Source organism: Sturnira hondurensis, unplaced genomic scaffold (assembly GCF_014824575.4).
Source record: "Sturnira hondurensis isolate 20B ecotype Veracruz unplaced genomic scaffold, ASM1482457v3 Scaffold0008640, whole genome shotgun sequence".
Lineage (NCBI taxonomy): Eukaryota > Metazoa > Chordata > Mammalia > Chiroptera > Phyllostomidae > Sturnira > Sturnira hondurensis.
The window spans coordinates 6,224,896-6,252,830 of record NW_028081271.1 but is presented as its reverse complement, the minus strand read 5'-3'; the positions used below and the strand labels follow the sequence as shown (position 1 = coordinate 6,252,830).

Sequence of the window (27,935 nt, the reverse complement as noted above, 5' to 3'; positions counted from 1 at the left end):
AAAGAAAGGTAAGAGGTGGGAGAAGCCAAAATCAGTACTGAAAGTCTCCAAACTCTATCAAATTGTGGCAGTGCGGGAGATGGGGGCCTAGGGTAAAACCAACACCTTAAATCTGCTCCTCTTAACTCGGCAGCTCTGGATTTGGGCATAAAAACCTCTGAATCCCCAAGGCGCAGACACTCGCCTGTGCGGGGAAGAGAGAATGTATGTGAGTTGGGTGTGGGGGAGCCTCGGAGACCAGTCAGAAGACCTGAGTTTCATATAAAATTTCCTGTGAATTAAAGAAGTGACACAGCGTTAACAGAAATCACAGGCCGAAAGACATTACCACCTTTCTCCAAAGGAAGAAAACTTAGGGGATATATAAAAATAGCCCCATTTAAAGATACTATTGCTCATCCCCTCGGGTAGCACCCTGATCACCGTGACCCGCCTTCTGTGCCCTCTACACCTGGACTTTCCCTCCTCAATGCGTCATGTGAGGCCAACGTCTTCTACTTACTTTGTACTGAAGTCTGTTCCTCAGAACATCAGTCCACCCTGTCCAAGCCTGTCTCTCTCAGCTGTTTTCACTGAAATGAGTCAAGCCTTCTCTGCCTTTGTGTGGCGGTTGTGGTTTTCCATGCAGGGCAGCCCCGTCTTGTTGTGTTCAACATGTACGCACTGAGTATGTCCTAGCAGCCAGACGCTGGGCTAGCGACTGGCTCTAACTGTGTCTTTAAAGGGTGTCCGGCCTCAAGGAGCCTGCAGTCTAGTAAGCAAAGACAGGTAAAGAGCAACAACAATATAGCCAACCCTCCTCTATAACAGGCACTTGACCTGGTTTCTGCTTTTCACGCAGTCTCATTTAAATCTCTCAAAAGCACCGCCACCCGCCCCCCACCCCGCCAAAGGCAGGTGGTGGAGTCTGTACTTTATCGAGGACAAAGTCAAGGCTCCGACAGACTTGAGGGCCGGCCACTGGGGAGCCGACCCCTGAGGTCAGCTCTGCTGGATTCCAAAGCCTCGATTCTTTTTTCCTGCCATGTAATTCTTGCCCTAGTTAAGGGACACTCCTACTTCAATTATCGTTTGTTATAACTGTAGTTAATGGATAAAGGTTAGTGTTTGTTTGCCACAAAAATGAATAGGGTTATAAACTGTTCCTCCAACTTTCTCAGGGAATAACAGATAGTCACAGAGGCGTACAAATCAAGCCTCCCCTGCTTCCTCCAGGTCCTTCCTTTTAATACCAATTATCTTTCTTTTTCAACCTTCCTGCACTCAGAAAATAAGCTGATAATAATGTTGTTACTTCAAAGAGGCTGTTAAGGTCAACCACAGACAAAGTCATTAGCAGAGATGGGAACTTTCTTAGTCCTGTTCCTTGACAATTCCATGAAAGCTTATTTAAAAAATTTAAATTTAAAAAGCCCATAAAAACTCTGAATGTGAGTTCTCTAAAATAAAGCATAAGGGGATTAAATTCAATATCTACACTTGTCCAATCCATTTCATTATCCCCATCAGCAAAGTACATATCTTTGCAAAGATCAATGAACATATTTCCAAAGAATATTTTTTCTACCTGATTTCTAAAAATCACTAACGAGTACCATGTGCTAGGTGTGGTCACTACGCATCACACCCTTCAATCCTCTTGCTGAGGCTCCAATGTCATGGATATGCCCATTTTTCAGATGAGGAAGGCGAGACTCAGGGATGGCGCCAAATAAGAGACAGAGCCAGAAAAATTAACTGAGGACTGTTTGTTCCGGAAACCCATACTTTTAACTACATGTGTTGTGCACCAATGAGATAATGCTAAGAGCAGCAATGACCCACCATAATTAGTGCCCACTGCACAGCAGGAGTCACTCAAAGAGCTTTGCATACATTAACGCATTCCCTCCTCCTAACAGCCACAGGCTAGGATTCTTACTTTGTTAACAAGAAACCTGGAGCCCGAGGAGACTCGGATGAGCCACACAGCTGGAGGCAGCCGAGTCAGATTCCAGGGTGCCCATCGGCCTCCAGAACCCTGTTCTCAATCATTATGCGCTTGGCCAGTATGGACAGAAAGGCAAACTACTTGTTCCTAACCACCTCTTACAAAATGAACTGTATTCTGACTTATAGTCATTTCTTCAATGTATGGCACTTCATCAGAAGCCATAACACACGAACTATGCTTAAAGTAATTTGCTCATTTGCATGTGTCTTTCATTGGATTTAAAAGTGGAAAGTTATTGACTTCCTAATCCAACATACCTCCACCTCTGAACACATATACCATTTTAAGAAATCATTCAGTGGAAATTTTAAAGGTTATTTAATATTCCAACTCGATACATGGCTAGCCTTGACCAGCCTTGCAAAATCACGTTCTCTAACAAAGACAAATTCCCGCATTCAATGGAAGCTTTAAAAAGCCCAGTAAACTCCACTGTGGTGACCCCATTCAAAGGTTCCCAAACAATGCTCTCTGGCCATGCGCACCGAGAACAGGATAAACAATGGGTTCCTGTTTTATATTTCCTGTACATTATTACTATGTTTTTACTCCTCTTGGTATCACCGATCATTAAATGTTAGTTTTAGGAAAAAGGAACCAACTACTTGACTATATTTAGAGCCAGAAAAATTCAAACGATGCAGCTCCCAGGGCTTGGAACACAAGGGCTCTGGTTTTCACGGCACTTTTCACCCCCTTAGGAAATGACAATGGGCCTGAAGCTGAATGCCCAACTGTTGCAAAGCTAGTGGTTATCGTCCAGAAGTGCTTTCAAAACCCCTGGAACTGTCTCTTACACGATATCTTTAGGGTAGGCCCAACAGTCTACAACAGTCTTCCAGACAGGCAGATGTGATGAAGTGGTTCTTGGATGGTTGTGTCAGGCACTTTCCCAGCTTTAAGAAACATGTTTTCTTAAGACAGCCATTTGACCAAGGCAGGGGCGGGTTCGCCTCAACCATCGAGAATCCCTGAGTGTGCTTAACTCTGCCTCCTCTCCCTCGGCATCTGCCTCCCAGGAAGGCATCTGCCGTTTCCATCAACTGGGTAAAAGGGCAAAGGGCGTTCTGTTGTCACTGGGGGGCGGGGGGGGGAGCCTCTCGCCTGTGGTTTCTTAGCCAGAACAAACTACAGGGGAGTTGGGAGAAGGTGGGTTTTCAGAAAGGCAGAGTCTACAGCAAAGATCAAAGCGAAAGTGGGCCCTTAATAGGCAGACAGCAGTGTCTGCCACAACTCTGTTAGATATTGTCTTGTTTTTTTAAAGAGTAATAAGGGTGGAAATAGTGACTTCACTGTATCACTGAGAAACTTCAATCGAATGGGATCCTCATAGAAATACTTGCTGAGAAGAAGGGGGTGTAGCCCGGGTGGCTCACAGGATTGGCTCTCTGGCACCTTCCACTGAGGACCAGTCCAGCCCCGAGTACCTACAGAGATTCCCACCATCCCCCCACCACCACCACTTTTTTGGTAAAACTGAAATATCATTACTCGTTTCTTGACAATTCTAACAGGCCTCTCCCATACCGTGTTCTCTCTTGTACTTCCCTTTGTGACTAAGACGCGTATTGCTGTTTTTAGGAGGTTGGCCTTGCCGGGCAGAGCCTTCCTTCCCCAAGCTCCCTGTATCTGGCACAATAAAAGTGAGAATACCTGTAGGTCCAGGGAGGCACACAAGTGTGGCGGCTCATAGCCAGGGGTGACTGGCCCAGGAGCTCCGGCCATCCTGGGTCTCACCTGGCCACCTGACACCGAGGGGATCGGTGTTGGAGCCACATCTGTTCCCAACTCGGGACTCACCGTAGGTGTGGAACAGAACCTATTAACTCGTTTCCAGCCTGCATACATTTGGGAGGAAGTTTTTCTTATGCATTTGATATAATGAATCTACACTTCCCTCTAAACCTTTGAATGTCGATCGATTCCTTATTGCCCTTTATTCATCCTCCATGTCTGAGCTGCAAGGACACTGTTGTAAGATTTTGTGTCTTATTTATGGGTGCGAAATTTACACTTGTGGTCATAGTAATNGCCAGAAAAATTCAAACGATGCAGCTCCCAGGGCTTGGAACACAAGGGCTCTGGTTTTCACGGCACTTTTCACCCCCTTAGGAAATGACAATGGGCCTGAAGCTGAATGCCCAACTGTTGCAAAGCTAGTGGTTATCGTCCAGAAGTGCTTTCAAAACCCCTGGAACTGTCTCTTACACGATATCTTTAGGGCAGGCCCAACAGTCTACAACAGTCTTCCAGACAGGCAGATATGACGAAGTGGTTCTTGGGTGGTTGTGTCAGGCACTTTCCCAGCTTTAAGAAACAGGTTTTCTTAAGACAGCCATTTGACCAAGGCAGGGGCGGGTTCGCCTCAACCATCGAGAATCCCTGAGTGTGCTTAACTCTGCCTCCTCTTCCTCGGCATCTGCCTCCCAGGAAGGCATCTGCCGTTTCCATCAACTGGGTAAAAGGGCAAAGGGCAAAGGGCGTTCTGTTGTCACTGGGGGGGGGGGGGNCTGTTGTCACTGGGGGGCGGGGGGGGGAGCCTCTCGCCTGTGGTTTCTTAGCCAGAACAAACTGCAGGGGAGTTGGGAGAAGGTGGGTTTTCAGAAAGGCAGAGTCTACAGCAAAGATCAAAGCAAAAGTGGGCCCTTAATAGGCAGACAGCAGTGTCTGCCACAACTCTGTTAGATATTGTCTTGTTTTTTTAAAGAGTAATAAGGGTGGAAATAGTGACTTCACTGTATCACTGAGAAACTTCAATCGAATGGGATCCTCATAGAAATACTTGCTGAGAAGAAGGGGGTGTAGCCCGGGTGGCTCACAGGATTGGCTCTCTGGCACCTTCCACTGAGGACCAGTCCAGCCCCGAGTACCTACAGAGATTCCCACCATCCCCCCACCACCACCACTTTTTTGGTAAAACTGAAATATCATTACTCGTTTCTTGACAATTCTAACAGGCCTCTCCCATACCGTGTTCTCTCTTGTACTTCCCTTTGTGACTAAGACGCGTATTGCTGTTTTTAGGAGGTTGGCCTTGCCGGGCAGAGCCTTCCTTCCCCAAGCTCCCTGTATCTGGCACAATAAAAGTGAGAATACCTGTAGGTCCAGGGAGGCACACAAGTGTGGCGGCTCATAGCCAGGGGTGACTGGCCCAGGAGCTCCGGCCATCCTGGGTCTCACCTGGCCACCTGACACCGAGGGGATCGGTGTTGGAGCCACATCTGTTCCCAACTCGGGACTCACCGTAGGTGTGGAACAGAACCTATTAACTCGTTTCCAGCCTGCATACATTTGGGAGGAAGTTTTTCTTATGCATTTGATATAATGAATCTACACTTCCCTCTAAACCTTTGAATGTCGATCGATTCCTTATTGCCCTTTATTCATCCTCCATGTCTGAGCTGCAAGGACACTGTTGTAAGATTTTGTGTCTTATTTATGGGTGCGAAATTTACACTTGTGGTCATAGTAACGATGGAAATGTGTACTGATTGTTGGGTTCATTAGTTCATTTTTTGAACGCCTCAGCAAAGATGTATTTCATGGGGCGCCTTGGCGACTTCAAAGTGTTTTCCAGATTTATAACAACTAGTGCAAATAGTGCATCGTCAACCATTCATAAGCTGTAACAAGCATCCCTCTGCTCGGGGTGAAAGAGTTTACACAGCCTCTTCCAGAACAACAGGGCAAAGGCTGGCCCCAGCCTCTGCCTCTTGCTCTGTAGCTTCGGCCACAGAAAGCTCTCATTTCCTCTCCTGTTGAGGCCACGTGGCGTGTCACCAGAGAACAAGATCACAGGTGTCCCAGCTTCTCAGTCAGGGTCCCGTAAATCACTGGATGGTGATAAGTAACACACAGGAAGGACAGAAAAAGGGTTTCATGCCCCAGGAATGACAATGGACTGACCAGGTAGCAGCACTGTTNCTCTGCTCGGGGTGAAAGAGTTTACACAGCCTCTTCCAGAACAACAGGGCAAAGGCCGGCCCCAGCCTCTGCCTCTTGCTCTGTAGCTTCGGCCACAGAAAGCTCTCATTTCCTCTCCTGTTGAGGCCGCGTGGCGTGTCACCAGAGAACAAGATCACAGGTGTCCCAGCTTCTCAGTCAGGGTCCCGTAAATCACTGGATGGTGATAAGTAACACACAGGAAGGACAGAAAAAGGGTTTCATGCCCCAGGAATGACAATGGACTGACCAGGTAGCAGCACTGTTGGTACAATACTTCATGTCTGTCTGCTTATCAAGTATCTTATCAACAATATCAGATGTGCCTTGCAGAGACCCAGGTGGCACAACTGTCTAGCAACACACAGACAAATACATACTTCTCCCAACAACTCCATCAGAAGCATTTTTTACCAGGAGCCGCAGCTGAGGGGTGAATTCACTCTAAGAGAGCACTACATGCTTGTGAAAACGCTCTGGGGCTTGCCGTCTGAGGCCTGTGCCCTGATTCATTTCCAATCTATTTTAGAAAATTTTACACATTATTAAGATAATAGAATGCGCTGAATCCTGAGGAGCAAACAAGTGGCATTGGCCCCTAGGACAGCTTTAAACCGAGTATGTAGCAACTAAGCCGTATATTTCAGAGTCCTCTTAGTTGGAACAGCTGCTTAGTTAGAATACATTGGGCTTTTTTTGGTTTTTACAGGAGAAAATACCGATTTTACAAGTTCTGACACATATATAACAAATGTGTCATTGTGTATTGCTAAATGCCTTCTGCAGAACTTATTTAATCATTCATCTATTCAACGAATACATATTGAGTACTTACTGCATGCCAGGCACAAACACACATGTGGGGAATATGTACTATGGAAAGGGAAATAGCAGCTCACAGGATGATAGAGGAGACATACGCGAATCAGCCACTCAGAAATGCAACAGAGTTTGAGCCTCCAGGGAATGAAGAATTTGATGTATCAAGAGTTTAAAGCAATAAAAACAAACCAAAAAAAGCTTGACCTTGACCTTGACCTTGGCTAGATCAGAAAAGCTCTTCCTGAGAAAAGGACACTTCAGCTGAGGGTTGTAGGAGGCACAGCAGTAACTGCTGAGCGTGAAAGGCATTCCAGCAAGAGGTAAGAGTGCTCATGAGGACCCTGAGTGTGGCCCATCCCAGGAACCGAGAGAAGACCAGAGAGGCTGTAAGAACTGGAAGGAGAAGAAAGGTTGGGAGGAGTGGGTGGAAGTGTGAGAAGATGCCCGATCATGTAGAGCCTTAAACAGGCCTCCTTAAGAAAGCTTATCTTAAAGACTTTGATACCATATCTAGCAACTGTGGCATATACTCAATTTTAATGGAATAGAAAGATCAAGAAGAGCTGAGTCATGGTTATGTAAACCAGCAGGGCCACTTTTTAATGCTTATGGGGCTCAGATGGTATGTTTAAAAACAAACGCTTTCACTAGAAAAGAGAGTTTTAACAAAGGTTTTAAGAGGTTATTTCTGTATCATCTCTAGCATCCGATAGTAGTTCTTTAAGTGTTCACCAAGATTACCACCTTATTTGGTGACGTCCAGTGCCTCACGGCACAAATCCCAGTCAGAAAAACATTTGCTTCACATCAGTAATATGTTGTACACATTCTTGGGCATATGATTTGACAACTTTCGAATGACCACACCTTACTGGGTGGGCAGGCGGGTGTAGATTGGGGGGAATGCCTGCTGTAATTTACACACGTCCAAGCAAAGGTGTGGACCTTAGAGTGAGGAAGGCTTTTCAGCCCAGTTCCTCGGCCTTGTGCCCCAGGGCAGCAGCATGGGGGCCTGCAGACTGCACCTGGAATCCCTGGGCTGTTTCCCATCCCAAGAGCATCTATTCCTCATTTTGCTCTCAGCAGACGGAGGCTCCTCCTACAGGCCATGTGGCCGACACTAAGTGCGCAATGCTTCCAGGCATCATCATTTTTGTTGCATATGTTTCATTTTGTTTTGTGTGGTGGACACAGTCCAGCCTAGAAGATGTTCCTACACTTCACGTAAGCCTTCGCTTTGCATTCCTCATGGCTGACTTCAGGGGCCCGCCTCTTCCTTTACACAGCATTATCTGATTCCCTTAGCCTCTATCGGACGAGAATCTGATGGCCTTTTCAATACGTCTTTGAAACTCTCGCCAGTGTTTCAGGCGGTCTTGCTGCCTCTCCCTGAGCACTACAATATCTAAGAGAAGGACACATTGTTCTCCTGGAATATTAGACAATGCTACCACACTGACGGGGGCCGCCAAAGCCTTCAAACATTTATAGCGCAACTCACTTTTCAAAGGATTTCAGGGGGGTAAAAATGTAACCTAGAAAACAGTATTCATGGGAAAACTGTACTCCCTTCCTTCCTGCTGAGATCCTCTCAAATAAGAGGAAGTGATGAGGAATCAATTGAGAACTCTGCGTTCTCTTGGGGGAAAAATTCAAACAGCTCTGAAGAGTTCTCAGAATGTATGTGTTCAAGAAACCGCGCACATGCAAGTCCCTGGAAGCCACCCTGGTGCCTGGGAAAAATTACTACATTCAGCCCTATATGGCAACCTATAGAGTTATTCCACTGTATTTTAATTGTTGAACCAACAATAGCATTTATAATCATCCAGACTTTTCTACATTCCTTTAAAATATGTATTGGAACCCTCACAACAACCCATTGAGACAGGTCCCGTGCTAGAGAAGGGAACTGGGACACAAGGAGGTGACATTGCTGGGCCAGCATTACAGGAAAGTGGCAGGACCAGGACTCAAACCCAGACACGCTGTCTCCGGACTCTCTTGGCTCTCTTGAGCATTTTACATTTATTTTAAAGTTTCCTGAAACAACCAACCAATTCAGAAAGAGGAAAAGCTACAAATGGTGTCTGCAGGCAGAACTGGGAGTTTGGAAGATTACCAGTGTGGGCACTTTCTCCCTTACAGTGAAGACTTTAATTTTCTGGAAGCCATTGGGAGCACACAGTATTCAGGTGGACACATGAAGCACCATGTGGTCAGAGGTCATTTAGCAAACTGGTGATACCGTTCAAAATAGTGGGTGTACTTGTCGAAGCATGGGACAGGAGTGTGCTGAAGAATAGCAGGCCTCTCTACTCCAAAATCCCCATCTTTCCCTGGTCCTCACAGTTGGAGAGCTGAGTTAACAAGACTCTCTGGTTTCTTCCAGATTACTTAAAGCATACTTTCTAGAGGGTAGGTCCAGGATACAGGTATTTAAGAGAAGTCTCCAGATAAGTCTCATATGTACCAAGGGACACTACTTTATGTCAACTTCTCTCAAAATTCCATGTGCATACACAGAACCTGGGAATGGGAATGGGCAGATCTAAGTGGCTTTATTAAGTGATTTATGAATCAGCAGCATGACACCCAGCAATAGAAGGGGACTCGGGGAGGGGGGTTGGGTGTGCAGAATGGAAGGTTTTTCTGGGAAGATGGGTAAGGCAAGGGAGCTATTGCAAAATGAATATTGTGGGGGGCAGGACACCTTTCCTTGGGGGAAAAAGAACAGGGAAGAGTTCTTCCGTGAAGAGTGCCTCTTTTTTTCTCTAGGGATGGAGAGGGCCCATGTGACAGATTACCTGACTGGCGCTTGACCAGAAAATTCCAGACTGGCTGAGTAAGATTCCTCTTCTGGGAGAGGCTGAAACTGCAGTTAGGTCAGACATTGCATCCAGGCTTGGCATCATGGGCTTCTAGCGGGAGGGATGCTGCTAGGGGCCCGCGGGTTTTCTCTGCCACTGCAAAGCAGTGTGTGCTCTGGGATACAGGTGGTAACCCCTGTGCACACCCTGTGATTACTGCATCTCTCCATAGCACCGTTTTCCTCTTGTGCTTGATTTCATCTCAGTTGTTTTGTACAACAACTTGCGGTGCAGGTTCACAGCCTTGGAGCAAACAGCCTAGGGGAGAAGCAGGCTGTTCCATCCAGGTTGCTGTAAGTGCATCCTATGGTGTTTGCACAACCGAGTCACCTGGGGATGTGTTTCTCAGGAGATCCCCCCCCCCCCCCCCGTAGGGTTGTAGTTAAGTGTGAGGCAATGCACCGATGTAGAAAACGGGCAGTTCAGAATATAAAAACAATGATTGATTTAGGAGTCACATAGTTCCTCTTTATTACTTTCCTTAATCTCCATATTTTCTCAAGGAAGGCCCACTTTTCAATGTATATCCCTTTTTATTATAAACTACTTCAAGGAGAAAAAAGTAAAAACAATGTAAAATTTTCTATCTGAGGCTAGGCTTCCATTTTTTTAATCAGAATTATCATTTATCATTTTGACCAAGTAATGTAAATATCCTGTTTATCCTATTTTAAACTGACAGATGTTTAAAACATAGTGAAATGTGGTCATTTGAGATAAATGAACAGAAAAATGCATTGTTCTACAGAGAATTATTAAACTGTGTTGTTTATATATATTTAAATAAAGTTAATCTTATTTTAAAATTAAGTGTTTTATATTTAAATATCTGCATAGTGTTAATATAAGTGTATTATGCTGAAGGATTTCACTATTTCACCATACTCCTTAAAATAGCAGTCATATCTTTTTTTTAACATATCATACATAATCCCCAGTATTTTCTACACTCAGTTTCACTGCCTCACTTTATTTGTGAGGGAAGAATTGGATTTGATCTGAATGCCTAGTAACCAACTTCCACTATCTTAATTATAAACTATACATCATGGTGGTTTTCGTACTGGACCAAGTGCATAGAACCTGCCACCTCTCAGCAGAACTGGCTGACTGCTCAGCATTTCCTTTGTGGGGAGTTGAAAGGACTCAGGGTCCCTTCTGCAGAGAATAAAGGCTTTTATAAAAATACTTGAGTGTTTCCTTTGTCAGGAGTAACTAACTTTCCCTCTCTGGGATGTAAAAGGCAGAAGGAGGCAGTGGAAACCAGGAGTCGACCTGAGACGTGCAGCATCTTCCTTCTGCCGTAGCATAAAGAAATTTCGCCTCCAGTTGCTCTGGTGTGAATAGTCTCATTGTGTGAAAAAAAAGAAGCTGTAAACGTCTGTAACAGATTCTGTCTGAATTCTTTATTCTTGCTGTGTTTGTGCTGCAAACCGTTGGCAGAAAGGGCACTGCCCACTTACTTTGCGCACTCTGCTCTCCAAGTGCCTGGCATAAAGTAGGTTTGAAAGTACTTGCCACAAATATTTGCAGAGGGAACGAACACATGATTGATGAATGAATGAATGGGTAAGATTTCTAGATCCTAATTTATAATACTAGAAACACAACAAAAGGCCACAGCTCGCTGGCTGTTGTGAATTACTTCTTCCTCGGCCTTTGGAGGCAGAAGCAGGGGCAATTGGTGTCTGTCTGCATCATGTCACCAAATGGTCCCCAGTCCCTGCCAACAGATAAGAAGTGTCAACAGCTTAACCAAGAAGCTTTCAAAAATAGCATGCTTGATGAAACTGGAAATTTGGGTGCGTGCTAGAAATAAACCATTTGTCTTCAGTCTTGATGAGGACAGGCTGACAACAGATACCCCTACCAGAGAGACTGAACATTTTTAGGACCTGTATGTGAACAAGCAAGAAAGTATCAGATTTAAAGCCCTCCCTCTCAAGAAGGCATCAAGGGAACATCTTATTTTTGATGAATCAGGTAAATCATTTTGAAAACTTGAGGATTAGGACAGGGCACGCTGTTTCTTTAAGATTCCAGTCAAGTGGGGTGGGTTGTTTTTTTTTTCCGTGTTTGTTTGTTTGTTTTCAAGAGTTCTGGGCAGTTTTCCTCAAACTTTAAATGAATATTTGCACAGCAAACCCAGTGGCTGTGGGTTTCCTGGTTTGTGCCCTCCCCCTCCCCGGTCGGGGTGGGGGGTGTGGCGACTCAGGCTCCTGTTTTCACCCCTTCGGAGTCCACTCAGGCTGCTGTTAATGCTGAAAATAGCTCCAAGGCTCTCAGAACGGTAGCACCACCCAGCAGCTGGGATTCCTTCCCTCTCTTATTTGCCTTCTCTCTTGCCTTTTCTCCCCCTTCAGACCTTTGGATTGGACTTAATCTGAAATCTCTGGCGTTCAAGACCTTTTAAAAAGGGCTAAATAAACAATCTCTACATGTAAAGGCCACTGACTCCGACTTCCTCTGTTCAGAGCCACCGTTGAACTCAGCTAGCTGCCTGGAGGTAAGAGTTTTCATTCTGGAACTATTTCATTGGCTTGGGATACGTTTATAACTAATGGGTTTTAGATGGATTATTTATAGTGAAAATAAGCGGGGGCTGCGAACGACCTCCAGGTGAACACGGTGTCCCGGAATACAGCGGGAGCATCGGTGCGTTTGAGGGGCTGGAATTTCCAACTGTGCTTAATCGCTCTGACCTGCAGCAGCGACCCCCCTGTCCCTGCCGCCGCCCCAGACCTCCAGTCACCCCTGGTCGCAGGGCAGTGCGCCTGCCTTTGAGACATCGCGATTTTGTGGTTAGACTGCTTATTCATGTCTAACTTTTTAAGGGCATTTTTTAAAGGAAAAGATGCAACCACCTGAGTAAAGAAAACCTGTTAGTGATTGTTCCCCAAAGACAGGGAGCAAGCTTTATTTTATTCTGTCCTTTGACCAATCACTGTTCGTTCATTCCTCAGGTGGAATTACAGCAGTGTGTGTGTTTTGCTTGTTGTTGTGTCCCTGGCACAGTCCGATGACTCGGATGGGAGCCATCCTCACCTCGCTGAAAGTCCCTCACTGGCAGGTTTCTCTGATATGACAATATAATTCTGGGCAGTTTCCCGTGCCTCCCATCCACCCCTCCTTCTGCTTGTGCTTACCATTTTGCAAAGTACTTTGATCTGTGGACTTTAACTTCAAACACAACATTTACTTTGATTGTGGGTGTTTACTGTGGTTGGGAAAAGTCTCTTTTTTTTGCATGCTTTTAAATTTTTTTTCTTTAAATAATCCATTGAGCTTTGGTTTTCTCTTGCTGGTATGTCTCAGGGGTTGCTTGTACAGAGACCTCAACTGCAAGGATGAGACTGTTTTATGGAAAGATTCTCTCGCCACGGAGACCTGGGACAAATTCTGCTTCCTTGCAGGCAGCCGAGAACAGTGGGGAGTCTAATTCTATCAGCCCCTCACTTGATCCCTGCCTCAGAATTACCATGTGCCTTAGGGCCCAACTGTTGCTTTTTTTTTTTAAGACGGCTCAGAAATCCTTGGTATTTACTGATACTCGGTTCCAAAAAAGTTTATTGATATCATAGTTCACATGTCAAAAGAAAGCATGGGTTTTAAACACACAGTGATTTCCTAAGTAACTCATTTAAAAAAGGAAATTTAAAAAAAGAAAAAGTAGGAAAATTTTTTTAAAAACCCTCTGTAGCCAAAAGTCTGTTATGTGAGTGAAACTTTTGCTCAATGATGGATAAGGAATGAAAAAAATGCATTTCCTAAAATAGTCATTGTAGTGCTTTCTAGCCATCCAGTCAACTCTTAAATGTTGTCTTTAAAGAAGATTTCTGTGTATTATTGCACTTGTTTGTCGCCCTTTTCTTCCTCACCCCAAGCAGGGAGAGAGATTATTTTCAGTCCTCAACCAGCTACTCAGTCCGACTTTCCTGGCAAACTGTCCTGCCTGTTCTGCTAGGGGCTAGGAGCGAAGGAGCCTGGTCCTGTTGGGAGACTGTTTAAGTCCCTGTCGAGGGCTGTGGCTCCTTAGAGCTCCCTGTTTTCCACACCTTGCTGACAAGGAAGGAAGCAAGTGGCCACCAGAGGAGATTTTGGAGGGGAGGAGCTAGGGAGAAGCCCTGGGAGAGGTTCTGGGTGCAATAGCATCTCGAGAATTTGGACTAATAGTTGGAAAACTTACAGATAATCAGTCCAACTTTTATTTCCAAAATCTGAACGTTGAATTTCCACCCTCCTCCCAAATCTACATTTTAAGCCGTCAAAACGTTAAGCCCTCCAGTTATTTCAAGCATGTACTTCCTTGCCTTTGGGGGTCCAAAGTAGTCTCCCCACTTAGTATCAGGAAGTCCTGGTGTGGCATCGCTGAGTGCAAACGTACTGTTCCAGGCAGCACAAGTTCAGGTGTACCAGGACGAAATGGGTTTGGAAGGGGTTGGACAGCCATTCCATTATGGGGCAAGCCATTATTTCCTATGTTGCTGTTGTTGTTTTCTTCCTTTGTGTCTCTTTACCCCTTAACTGTACAACTTCGGATTGTTTGACTGTGAAACTCAGGGTGGAACTCAGCCAAAGCCACTGAGTTTCACGCAGGTTCCACATGAAAGAAGTATTCTACCCAGCCTTGCTCGAAACTTGGCCCGTGTTTTGCCAAAAGTTTCATAAATGTCAGTGAGCCTGGATTTGAAACATAATCCAAAGCCAGGTGACTTCAAGTGACTTTGAGGCTTAACTGTGTAAGTATAGAATCTGTCAGACAAGGACGTCTCTTATTTTCCTATCTTCGATGTAATTTCATGTGTACACACATTTTCCCCAATAAACTCCCATTTGTTCTATGATGTTTGAAAGCCAGGTTCAATCCTAATATGAATTTTTATAGCTGTGGTATTTAAGCATTGGCAACTACAAGCCTGCATTTTGAATTCCTACACAGTCTGAACCACAGTGGTGTGAACATGTTGGTATAATTCAGCTGAAGGAAGTCTCAGGAGAGCCATGGAATGTCTTTCTTGCTTAAATATACCTCTGTGCTCGTGAGGAACAAACAGTAACATTTTGTCCTGGTCTATCCACTCGACAGTATGGTTTTTGTTCACTCTCCAAAGGTGGTGTCAAATATATTGGTGGAAAAAAATAATAAACTTCCCGATTTTTTTTTTTTGCCTGCTCAAGTGATACACTCCTAGGGAACATTGCAAGCATTGAGAGATTCAGTGCTATTACCTGTAACGTATACCGAGAATAAAGGGGCACTCAGCAGAGCTGAGCTCATCAGAAAAGCTTGGTGACTTAGAGCTGATGCGTGCTAATGGTCAGACAGGGCAGGGTGAGGAAGGGGGCGTGTTTTTGACCGGGGTAGGAGTGAGTAGAGAGGAAAGGGGATTTGTAAACTTTGCTCGGCAAATCTGCCACATATAAAACAAAAGGAATCAGGCCCAGGATCTGAAAACATTCTTTTCTTTTCTTGATCATCTAAATTTGTGTTGGCTGAATACTGCATTTTTTGGTATTATTTTTCGCATTGAGGGCACCAAAGATTATGTCCCGATCATAAGATTCCAGAAATGGCAAATTCCCTCCAATGAAAACAGGACCAGGTGGGAGACCTGTGCAGTTGCACACGCAGCTGCAAAAGCCAGTCTCAGAAAGATCTGCGTGGCCCTGTTGCTCACGGGAGATGCTAAGCTCAGGAAACTACGATTTGATGTGTCGTTTTATTTGTTGGAGGGTTTCTGAACCCATTTGAAGAATTTTCATAAAAATGAACTTGTGGCCTCACTCAAGATGTTGTCAGATGCTATTTAGGGAGATTTATGGTTATGCATAATAAAATTAAATTGTCACCAAATTTCCTTATGGAAAGTATGTAGACCTGTGTCTGTTTAACGAAACAGGCCTTTTACGAAAGACACAGTGTGCATTTCAGCAGGTGGCTTGAACGATGACTGTCACGGGCCCCACACTGAGTAAAGCGTTTGAAGACCTAACACGACCAAACTCGTGGGTCCTGCGTGGAGCAGCGCACCTCGGCGCCGACTCCCCGATGCAGCATTCACAGGGTCCAGTCGTGGACTTTCCGTCTGCAGCTGGTGGCACTGCCATGTGAGGTCTAAGGTCAATCTTTCTTGCTTTTTCAAATTAACAGGGGACGTGGTGCCCTTGCCTGCTCCCCTGTCCATCATCTGGAAACAAATTCAGTTAAATAGGATCAAATCTGGTCTTTATTGTTAATTTTGCTGGGACAGTCAAAGTCTTAGATGAGGGTCCTCAAAAGTCTTAAATGAAGTCCTCATGGGCAGAAATCTGTTGCTTCTTCCTCAAACCAATGTAAGGCTATCCTGCATTATTTAAAACACTGGCAGTGAAGGTCATTCAGTGAACATGGAATTCTGTCACTAAGCACCTACTGTGTGCCGAGAACTCTGCCCCATAGTCAGGCGAACAGCCTGGTAGGACAGTCAGGAGACAACAGTTGCTGTCGGACCACAGAGCTGGAGTTGGGAGTCAGGCATCTCCAGTGCTTGAAAATCAGAGATGTTCCCCCAGAGGGAAAAACTATATTTGAATTGGGGCTTCAAATCAGCTGAGAGGGTGTTCAAGTGGAAGAGGGTGACATGGCTAAAGACTCAGAAGAGAGACAACTCGGTCCTCAGAGAATAGCCAGACACCTGGTAGAGCAAGGACTTGGGTCTGACGGGCTTGTCCTAGAAAGGTGTACGTTGGGCTGGCATTCACTGATTGAGAAGAAAATCCTCACGGTTAGTTCCATATGTTAGTGTTACTGCTGATTGGCATTCAAAGTGATGAGAGACATGAAACTGTGGACAGCCCCTGCTCAGGAGATGTCACTGAGAAGAAAGGGGACAAAGGCAAGAACAGTAGAAATGGGAGGAGATCAGTTGGTGAGGAGGGGGAGGCATCAGGACCGTCCAGAACTGCCCTCCCACCGGACTTTGTCCTGGGCACTAAGACTCTACCTGCACGTGTAATTTTACTTAATATTCAGTATTATCAGAGATAAGTAGTATTTGTATTGCTTCATCTAATGCATAGCTACGTCATATTCAGTAACTACTTTGTCTTAATCATCTGTAGTAACGTAGGGCAATGTAGGGCAGTGTTACTGCTAATATGGGGCTGGTCATGCAGGCTCACGCACCCAGGGTACAGGTGCGGATGCTGACACCCGGGGCATTTGCTATGTCATCTGCTTCATGTCCTGAGTAAAGAGCAGATGCTGGATTGACTCTCATGTCAGGATCTTTCAAAGGGCGCCATCTCACCCATTTCTAAAATACAAATACATAGAACAGGTTACAAATAATAGCCAAAGAATGCCTAACAAGAAAACTATTGGTCCAAGCAATACAGGAGATATTTTCTAATCAGACCAAGTTTGGGTTTTTTATACTTCATTAAGAGAAAACCATAGCAAAAGGAGTGAGGAGTACAGAGAAAGACATGAATGTGGCAATGGTATTTATGAACTGAGAGCTATGAGCTGGCCAATTAAAACGGTACAGAACAGCAAAAAGAATCAGGTAACTTGATACAGTGTAAATAAAATGTGTACTCTCTTATGAAAAGTCAGTTCAATGTTAAAAAGGATAGAATAGAAATCCTTATTCTAAAGATAAATTTGGGCCTGAAAGAAGAAACTGGATTTGGTTTAATGAAAAAACACATGCACAACATGCGTTATGAAAGCGCTGTGATTTGGCTACTTTGACTGCTGATGCGTACGCTGGTCCAAGTACAGCTTTGAACTGGTTTCATTCTAGTGGGGCCATTGCTCTTGACATGTTTTCAGCTCAGTGGTACTTCTTTCCTTCCATTCTGCAAACTTAAGAAATTTGGTTGGTTTTGAATTTAGCTCCAAGCAGGGTTCAGAAATTTTGTGTTTTTTTAAACTGGCTGTTTAAACACTTTAAAACTATGCAGCACTCCATTTTTAGAACAAAAGCTTAATGTTGAAGATTTCCAACTATGTTGAAATAGTTGTAAATGGGTACATTTTATGTGCATTTAATGCAGCTACAACCACGTATTATCAACAGAGTTTTGATCTATAGATCAAGAATATTTTCTTTTCCACATTATCACTTTTACTATGAAAGTATTCACTTAGAAAACAGAAAGTCTTTCTGATGCTAAGACTAAAGGCCATGGTTCAGGATGGAAAGCTATTCAAAAGCCAACAGGGCCACCTGAATGGGCAGTTAGATTAGAGCCACTTGCTGCGGCCGCAGCACTGCTAGGTGCTGGAAGGCATGGCCTGGCCTCCGGTGCCCTTCATGTGCACATCTGTGAACAGACCACAACAGTGAGCCGGTACCGAAGGCGTCAGCAGGACAGTGTCAGAGCTAAAGAAGGAGGTCTGATGCCAATGCAAGAAGCGTGTTGAATGTCCAGGACCCAGGGCTCATTCTGGAACAGGAGGAGTCGTTGTTCCTGACTGTGCAGGCCAGTAAAACGATAACGTGGGGAAGAAGTCGACAGCTTTATCACTTCTTAGCGGAAGAGTTCAATAAGAAATCAAATTACTTAGCCTAAAAAATCATTCTATCATTTGAAATATAAATTGCTTTACATTTTTATTTAACTTAGTTCAATATACAATTTTAACAATCATTTTCTCTTATTAATGTGTTTATAAATTGTTTTTATCATTTGAAGTGTTATTTACATATATGTAAACAGTTGTTTACAAAATCATTTAAAATAAAAATTTTATAGTTTACTATTTCTCACAAAATTAAATCATTAAAACTTGCTTTTTATATCACTTATGATTATTTTTATTGAAGGCAGAATAAAACCAAAATTAGATGCAAACAAGTTTGTAAAATTTATATTACTGTCACAGAAGATTGTAATTTATGATATAAACTTCTTAAAAGCCAGGTAAAAGAATAAAAAAATAAGTGAAATGATAAATTCAGTTAGGGAAATTTTTGTAGAAAGAATAATAAAAGTCATTTTTTGTAAAAAAAATTAAGAAGACTACTGGTCTTCAACACAAAGTATATTTTTTAGCATGTGTTTGAGCAACTTGAAGCATCAACAGGTGCATTTCACGTTCCAGAATTAATTTATAGTCAGCACTCGAGTTCTCCTTGTTGCATGTGTCGAGAGCCCTCACGTGGGAACCTCAACTTGTGTAAAAACGTGCACAGACTTGTCTGAAAACAAAGTGATCATGTTTATGCCAAGGTGAGAAAACTTGACTGTAGTTAAGATTTTTGCCCTTCTTACCTTCTCTATTTTGAATATTGACATTAAACAAAAAGCATGGAATGTTCAAAGTCACTTGTGTGCCCCTCATGATTTTATATATTCACTTACATCCTTTATCTAATCAATATTCTGAATGACTAAACGAGAACAGATGTGTACAAACACTTGGCAGAAAACCATTTTCTATAGCTTGGTACATTTCACACTTGGTTGTGCTTGTTAAGAAGAACAATTTACATATAATAAATCAGAAAGGAAGGAAATCAGGAGTTTCCCAGTAGAACCAAATAGTGTTTTAAGATAATGACTTTTGCTGCCTTAGACAATTTCATATTTATTGAATGAAATATTGTCAAAAGGACCTTTTATTTTGCTTCGTTCGCTTATTGCTTCAGGACTCATGGGCCTGAGGTTTAAAACTTACACTTTAAACTCAGACTATAGACCAATCTCAGTGCAAAAAACATTGATAAAATCTAAAACAATCTTCCAAGAAAAATTCACAGTCAAACATAGAAAGAAATTGCATTAACCTTTAAAAAAAGCAACAATTAAAAACCTGTATCATAAGAGTGCACAGAAATATATGGGCTGAAAAATAAGAAATTAAGATAATGGTTACCTTTGGAGGCAGGAAGATTATCCAATCAGAGAGGTATCAAATAGGCTTCATATGTACTCAAAACATCTTATATTTTACAATGAATGATGGGCACATGTATATTTGTTATATTATTCTTTTTATCTTTTAAACATCTGAATAGAGATCTGAGTCAAAAAGTTTTTTTCCTCTTTCCCATGCCTTAAATGTAAGATGTATTTTATACACAGATGCTGCTATTGAGAGGCAGTATTCATTTTTTTTAACTTAAAGCAGCCCCGGGTTTTCTGAAAATGTACAAAGAGGAAATATGACAACTCGTATTGTGTTTGGACTATATTTCTATATTTTTGCCTAGGGCCCAAAACTTGTACAAATGGTGAACTGGAAAAGAAAATGAAGTTACTTCTTTAGCAGACAGCTGTCTATTATCAGCCTCCACTGAAGATCACTTCTGTGGTGTGCACCATTCTACAAGGCTTTGTTACAAACAATTCTTAGAACCTACTAAGTGTGGTATCTACTCTTTGAATTTTTAAATAATTTGGCATCACACTTTATGAGAAATTGTAATGGGGTTTGAATAAAGTGGTGAATAAGCTTACTGTAACTTCCTGTTTTAACATGCTCTGTGCAAAGGATGTATGAAAAGTGATTTTATATGGGCAGCTTCCCCCCGAGTGGCCGCAGGGCCATAAGGACAGTGACACAGGTCAGTGAGCAGGACACTGTGCCAAGTGAGGACAGCATATGTTCTATATAGAGGCTTCCCTCTGTTACTTAATAATACATTTCCTGAAACTTACTTTATTCAAAAGATTTACATACACACAACTATTCCTTAAGTTTTACACTTAACGCTTCTTTGATATCAGAGTCAGAGGGAACCTAATGATTTCTCATTACCATTTGGCAAGAATCGGTGCTTACCTTTGAGAATTTTTATTTTGATGACTTCTATTTGTTTTATGCATAGAGTTGCTCCAGTGTGCTAACATGGAAAAGTCAGAAGACGACCCTATCTTGTAAAGGGTTTTGACAAATTGCGGGTAATATGAATGATTATTTCCCATTCTTTTTTATGTCATTTTTCCTGTAGCCTGAAGATTTAGCAAAAGCCAAAAGTTCATAGTTTTAAATCATGAAATTCAAAGAAAGAGACTTTCTATATTTTGAGGCAAAATCCATGAAAGAATATAAACATTTTTAATGGAACATGAACACACTGGGAAAAACTGTGAAGTTTCTAGTAACACAGGGCGTAACCTTGGATTTCCTCATGTCATCGGGACCACAGCTGAGACACCAAATAGTACGTGAGCAGCACAACGTACTCGTCGGAAGCAAATGCGAGACGACCTTCCGACTAGACCTGGTTGATTCTCTGACTTCCCTCAGAGTCTCTTCTGCTTTGCCTTTTGGGACACGAGCGTTTCCCTCCAATGTCTGGCTCCTCCTGAATTCCACCTGCAAGGCGCTTCCTCTTTCCTTGCTTGTCTTGAAAGCTATTCTCTTGGGTTCGGTCACTCTCATCCAATCCCCCCAGAGGTCACCTGTTTCCTCCTTTACGACAATCCCAGAATCCACGTCTCTACCCCTGATCTTTCTCGGGAGTTCCAGATTCCCATTTCCAAGTGACTGGTAAACATCGCATTTGAATGTGTGCCGCGGACCTCAAACTCAAGAGGTCACAAGCCCACGGTCTTCCAGCGCCCAAGCTGCTCTTCTCCCCCAAAGCCATAGCTTCATAACTGTCACCTGATTACTCAGGACTCGAATCCTGAGCGTGCACATTTTCCAACAGACCCACTGATTCTACCTGAATGTGCATCCTCAATATCCCCCACTGGCCTAACTAAACGGCTGCTGGAACATCCCTGACTAGGATTTCTCAGGAAAGTCCTAACCATTCTTTCCGTCCATTCTGTCTGCCTTCCAGTCTCACCCCTTGAAGCCAGAATTATTTTATCAAAATAAACACACTGTGCATTTAGACTTCTCGTCTCCCAAACTCCATATCCTATAACAAATATATTCACTTTGCCTTCTCTTCAAGCGTTAGGGACCAAGAAAGATGACCATGTCAGCCACAGGAAGTCAGTTCAGCACATGGTGTTGAAACGTAAATAGCCCTGTGCTTTCCCACGTAAAAGGCAGAACTGGCAACTTTTCCAGACTCAGTAGTAAGGAAGGGGTGTGGCCCGTGGTGCCAGGCGTGGAGCAGAGATCCCACGTCAGGCCTGGTACTTATCTGAGAGAACATTTCCCCCCAGATGCTCCTTCTGCCGGAGAAGTGACTCTGCTCACAGACGGCCCGTTTCACTGCCACTGTGTGTCGATCGGATGGCAGTGGGCAAACGCTGACTGATGGGCATTTTGCCATTGTGCTGTAGTCCAAATCCGAAGTTTTACCCCACTGACCCCATACAGTGCATGTGTGGCAGTGACCAGAGTCTTTAAGAAATCAATGACTGAAGCATGGAAAACCAGAGCCTATGATGCTGTCCATTCAATGGATATGAAATTGCTTAAGGCATGAAAAGTCATCTGTGAACACTTAAAATGCTATTTGGTTTTACGAGTCGAGTCCTAATTTCCTTCCATTCTAATTTACATGTAAAATCATTTGTCTTAAATATAAGCACAGCCGAGTGTTAAATGTTCCAAGCTATAATGTTCAGTAAAAAAACACAAAAACAAGAGATGGAATCATATCCCAGGACAGCATAGAGGCCCCACTCATTGAATTATTACTATAATTAAAGTTAATATAACTTGATCTGATTCGCGTGATACAAAGCATGACATTCTAAATACCAATCCTCAGGATCTTTTAACATTTATGGTATCATAGGTCATTTAATCAGTGATCACTTGCTGAGAGTCAGTGCCGTGTCCTGGCCACTGGGGCAGGCAGTCACTGGGGATTAGTTCTTCCCCTTGTCACAGAGCTTACAGTGCAGTGGGGGACAGTTACTGAAAGGTAATTGTTCAAGTAGCCACATAATTAAAACTGTAATGAGAGCTATGACAGGAAGATGCCATAGGTGATGAGCAGCAAGATCCACGATTTTGAGAACCAAGGGTCAGTGACAACAGGACTTCCAGATTTGGGTCTTTGTGAAAGTATCAGGAAGACGAATTACGTGGGGGTGGGGGATGGGAGGAGGCACTGCACCATTCTGAGCAGGAGAACTCGGTCAGTACCTGAGACGGAAGAACGAAGAGATGTGGCCAGGATTCCTCCAAAACCCGACACATCAGGCATCACCATGAACACCCACTCCCTAAACACACGTGAATTCACGGAGTGGCCCTTGTCTCTGGGGGCAAATATCTTTAGAACGACGGCTAGCTGGACGAGTATGTATAAACTCTCCACAAATTAGAGAGATTGTGTGGTGTTCACACCTATCTAAATATGGAAGGAGTTTGATTTCTGACCTGATCTCTGAGAGAAGAATGTGACTTTGAGAAACTTTTACTTGAGCTCTGAGTAAGAATTTTCAAGATAAACATTCAAGGAAACGTCTAACAGAGGCATATTGAAATGAAACTTCTCGGTGAATAAAGACCTTACTGTCTGCAGGTATGAATTCAAGTATTCTGACCTCTGCTCAGGTGTTTGCTTTGAAGCATATGTGGGGTTAAAAGTGAAAGAAAATGTTTAAAGTTTTCTTCCTCACTTTGAACTACATTTCAAAGAAATATATAATTTTGAGGTAAAAGATATTTCTTCCATCAACTGACACAAATGTGTGTGTTTATTTTGTGTGTGTATGTGAATTAAACCTTCTGCTTGGGTCATATCTGTTCATTTTTATTATGTAACCGAGCTGACAATAATTTAAAACAAAATATTTTCCGCTCTAATAGTATGATGACAAATTATTCAGAGTAGGAATTATAATGATTTTTCTTCTGCTCCTTAGACTCATTCACATTTTATTTTAAGGATGTCAGTGTTTTCAAACAAAATTATCTGCTACATCTAAAAAGAGGGAAATGTGGTTTTTAAGGCATTGCTCATTTTTATTTTTCTGGCTACGTTTGTGAACTCATATTGCGAAAGGCAGCTGAGCGGTTTCACAGCGTTTCCGTTTCTTTTCGTGGGGTTGGTATTGACCTAGGAAGTGCTGTTGAGATGACCAAGTGGATGTCTGTATGGACAGCTTTTGTTAATCCTCCAGCTCATTCCTTTCTCCTGTTTGGCTGAGCCATGGACGGTAACAAAAAGGAGTAAAGCAGAGTTAATAAAACGTCAGTCACATCCAATTCAATGAATACTAAACAAAATAGTTGTCATTGTTCGTGGCGTACGTGGAACCCAAGAGCTGACAAATCTGGGCACGACTGGGGAATGTAAATATGCGGAATAAATAGACATCAAAAGGGCCACTGGGAAGACCCAGCCGCGCTGTCCTTGACTGTAGGCCACGTCAATGAGCCAACTCACAGTGGAGAACAGAAACGTGGTACCGGGATTATCAAAGACTGTGGTATAGAGTGTTTTATAGAAGTTGGAGATCTAACCTCAACTGATTCTTAAAGTTCACTTGAACGATGGATAACAAGTATCGGATTTTGCAAGATGCGATAAATTTTGAAAAAACAATATAATAGTAACACGATGAAAGCAATGAATAGAATTGCAACTATGAAACTTTATGAATTTCTTTTCCTGACTATCTGAAATATCCCCATCTATCTTTGAGCATTTATCATTTGGGGATAACTTCTTAAAGCATCCATCCACAGTGCAGTGAAATCTTACCAAATTATTCCACTTTCCACATTCTTTAAAAGTGGTGAAGGAAAAAAATCATTCAACCATGAGAAAACTCATCGATTTCAGAGAATTCTTAGGCCTTCTCTACTTTATTCCTTCACTATTAGGAGATTTTGTGAACTGTTGTGACTATGTTCTCTCAACCCACTGTCGTAAAACAAACACCATATCATGTAGTCTTGTAACTGAGCCCTCAGAAAAAGAACCCCACTCTCCTCTTCGACGCACACGCAAACCTTACTCTGTTTCTAACTGCAGCCAGCCCTAGGTACCTGCAGGCTCCACATCCACGGATTCAACCAACTGGGGATCAAACTAATTCATTTTTAAAAAATCCCAGAAAGTTCCCCAAACTCACACTTGAACTTGCCAGACGCAGAGCACTGAGCCGAACCCTCGTGGACAAGGTGTGTGTGCACTCACCCTGCGGTCCCCTGAACGCAGGCGCAGCGTCTATGCCCGGGTTGCGCCGTTTCCATGGGGACTGGGGCGTCCCAGGGTTTGAGTATCCACGGGGATCCGGGAACCGATCCCCCAAGGAGACTGAGGGATGACTCTGTCCAATGGCGCACCTTACCCGCGTCTCCGGAAAAGGGCCAACAGGGCCTGATCCTTGTGAGAATTACGGAGAAGAAAAGCCTTCAGCTCCTTCGGGTTATCACCGGAAAGGCGCTTTCCTTCTATGAGGCAGAAATAGTTTAAACGCCCACCTCACGTTTCAGAAGCAGCTGTTATCCGTCCTGCAGGCTATTGAGCTGCCACAGGACGAGCTTCCTTCCTAACCTTAGAGAAGCTGACCTCCTGGCCACTCATTACTCTAGAGAGGGTGCAGTCCGGCCCTCACACAGACACAGCCAAGCACCTCCGTGACCACAGCGCTGTTCTGAGCACTGGGGGTGCGCCCGTGGGCGCCAATGATAAAAGCTCCTGCCCCCAAAGGGCTTCCATTCTCATGGGGAGGGGAGACCAACAGGAGGTAAAAACATAAAGAGACGCGACCTAACAGAGAAGACGGTAAGAGTGCTTTAACAACATTAGCAGGCTCCAGGGGATCTGGAGAATGCACTGAGGACAGTGCAGCTTAGGATTTTAAAGGCCCCCAAAGCACTCGAGGGAGGGGAGGAGGTACCTGCACAGCTCTCTGGGGAGCCGTGTTCCAGGCAGAAGGAACTGCCCTGCGGAGAGCCTGAGGCCCACAGGGTTCCCTGTTTGGGATGCAGCAAGGAGGCTGGCCTCGCTCCAGCCCAGAGGGACAAGGGGAGGAGACTGGGTGCTGAGATCAGGGCACACTTCACACTGTGAAAAGTCACGGTGACCAGTGTGTGGAGGCCAGTCTGTAAGAAGGGAAGAGGGGAACAAGGGGGAGGGGGAGGAGGCGACCACCAGTGGCTGGCTCTCCATGGGTATGTAGAACCCAGGACACTTCAGGAATGAGAGATCTGGAGATAGAGGGGAAGGCAAGCAGCAGGGCACAGGGTGCTGAGAACCCAGGGGAGGTGGGTCTTGGGGGAAGGGGAGGCAGGGTCAAGTGTAGTGACTTTCACAATTTCAGGATCCCTGGGGAGCCTGGCAAGAGCAGCTGGGTGCGGTGGCATAATTCTAGAAAGTCTTTTGCACGATACTTCCTAAAAAACAAAACTGTTTCTTTCTGTTCATGGTCGATGCCTTTTCCGTTGATTTAAACATACACATTATTTTACTCTGCATGCCCAGCGGTCACATATTCCAAAGCCCCTGGGCCGTCTGAGTGCACAAATGCCACCGTCCAGTGAAATAGGTGTATTCAGGTCTGTCCTCCTCACAGTGCGACTTAGACGGCTTCCAGCAGGTGATACTGATGGTGCATATTCACACAAACCTTGGTGAGACCCAAAAGAAAAACGCTTCTGTACGTAGAGATTATTACATCAGCATGGGTATCAAATAAGTGCATTTACTCCAAAAATATGCAAGCAAAATTACGCTGCTGTACTGACAATTGGAGAATTAGTTCAAGAGTTCACGCACCACCAATCGCACTGAGTGTGGAAACAAGTGCACGCTTTGGTGTCAGCAACACTGTGAATAGCAGCCTGGACGCAACCTGAGACATGTCTCGTGTAGAAGTCTGTATTCTTGTCCTAACCCTCTGCTAGCAGTCTCCTGCAGTGACAGCAGTCTCCCAGTGACATCACTGGGCCAACCAATTTGTGTACGTTACTGCTGGGACAAAAACTCTTACATGAGTCAAGTAAGACAATCACCAATATGGAGAGAGTTCTTGAATATGCAAACTTGATCTTTACCACCCGGCTGTATGGCTCTATCTGAAGGAGAAGGATATATTTTAAGGGCTTGAAATAGCCGAACTAACTCACACCTGTGTCTCTGGTGGGTTATACAGTATGGAGCAATCCTACACCGAGTAGCTTTCTCTCTGCTGGGCTGCTCTGCCCGTGTCTTGATTACGTTACCTTGAAGCATACTGTGGTTTACTTGCCAAAGACTCAGAAGAGTAAACTGTTGAAACACAGTTGTGATGTTGGTATACAGCAAGTAACATTTAATGAATAGCATTTATTAAAGATAAAGACTATGTTCACGTCCTGAAATTATTTCATAAGAGTATTGGTTTCTCCTGAAGTCCCTTGAATACCGAGTGAACAGTGAAAGGGGACGTTAACAAACATCTCCAAAAGTTGGAATGCGCGATGAAATTTGAGATGAGGTTTACGTGCGTGTTTTTCTTACCCGGAAATCAAACTCGGAAAACACGGTAAGGGCTTTTGTGCCCTGCTCTGCGGTCCTCACGTAGACAAATTTCCTGTCTCATTTCTGAGGCTGATGATGAAATGACAACATAATCCATCAGATGCTTCTCTTTATCAAATCACATTTCCTGAAGGGGCTCTGTACGATGTAGATCTCTCACGTTATCACAGAAGCCACTGAGGTCCGGAAGAGTGAATCAAACTTGACAATAGTTTAAAGACTGCTGGTGCAAGAGCGGTGCCCCTGAACAGTGAGTTCCCTGCTTCTCTATGCACCGTTTCAATGAGTCAACCATCACAAAAGCGGATAAATGGACCCCCTCTTCAGGCCCAGCCCTGGGTGTTACCTATATTGCCTGCAAGCGCTTGTAGGAGTTTGGTAGGCTGACCACATAGTTAAAGTTCCGACCATACCCAAGCAAGCTTCACTTGTGCTTTTGAATTTTATATATTTATATAGATAATTATATATAAGTCATGTAGTATGTATATAAATTATATATAATTATATTTATATATTAAATTATATATAATTATGTATATGTACATATAATTCTGTGGACTGACTAATATGATTTCTTTCTGGAGAATGAGCTACCTAGAACCAAGATCCTAGAATAAAAGGGTGAAGTTTGTGAAAGAGTCTCTCTTTCAGAAATGGGCTGCCTAGGTTTTTGGAAAACATCATTAAAAATCCATGTAAACAGCGAAAGTATGCTGTACTATGTGATTATGCTGTACTGAGGGGAAATTTTTAGTTTGATTTGCAGTAATCTTTAAATCTTACAGAGGTACATGTTCTCACGTGATGAATGATTTTCCATGGCATAAACAAAATAACAATCATGAGCTGGACTGAGATCTTCTGCTGAGCATCTTCTATTTGATATTCTTGGAACATCCTCTCCCCCAAAAGCTGTAAATC

The 27,935-nt window shown here is 43.6% G+C and overlaps 1 protein-coding gene across 16 annotated transcripts in view; it reads left to right on the top strand.

Annotated features, from left to right (window-relative positions):
• SORBS2 (sorbin and SH3 domain containing 2) overlaps nucleotides 1-27,935 on the top strand; it is a 184,609-nt gene that overhangs the window by 17,592 nt on the left and 139,082 nt on the right. For 3 of the 16 annotated variants that reach the window (XM_037055213.1, XM_037055195.1, XM_037055196.1), the window contains one exon: nucleotides 11,991-12,133. The gene's annotated coding sequence lies outside the window, so the exon portion shown is untranslated. Of the gene's footprint in view, nucleotides 1-5,874; nucleotides 5,903-11,474; nucleotides 11,611-11,819; nucleotides 12,134-27,935 lie in introns of those variants that run through there. The other 13 variants (XM_037055203.1, XM_037055201.1, XM_037055212.1 and 10 more) reach the window with 11 other exon arrangements.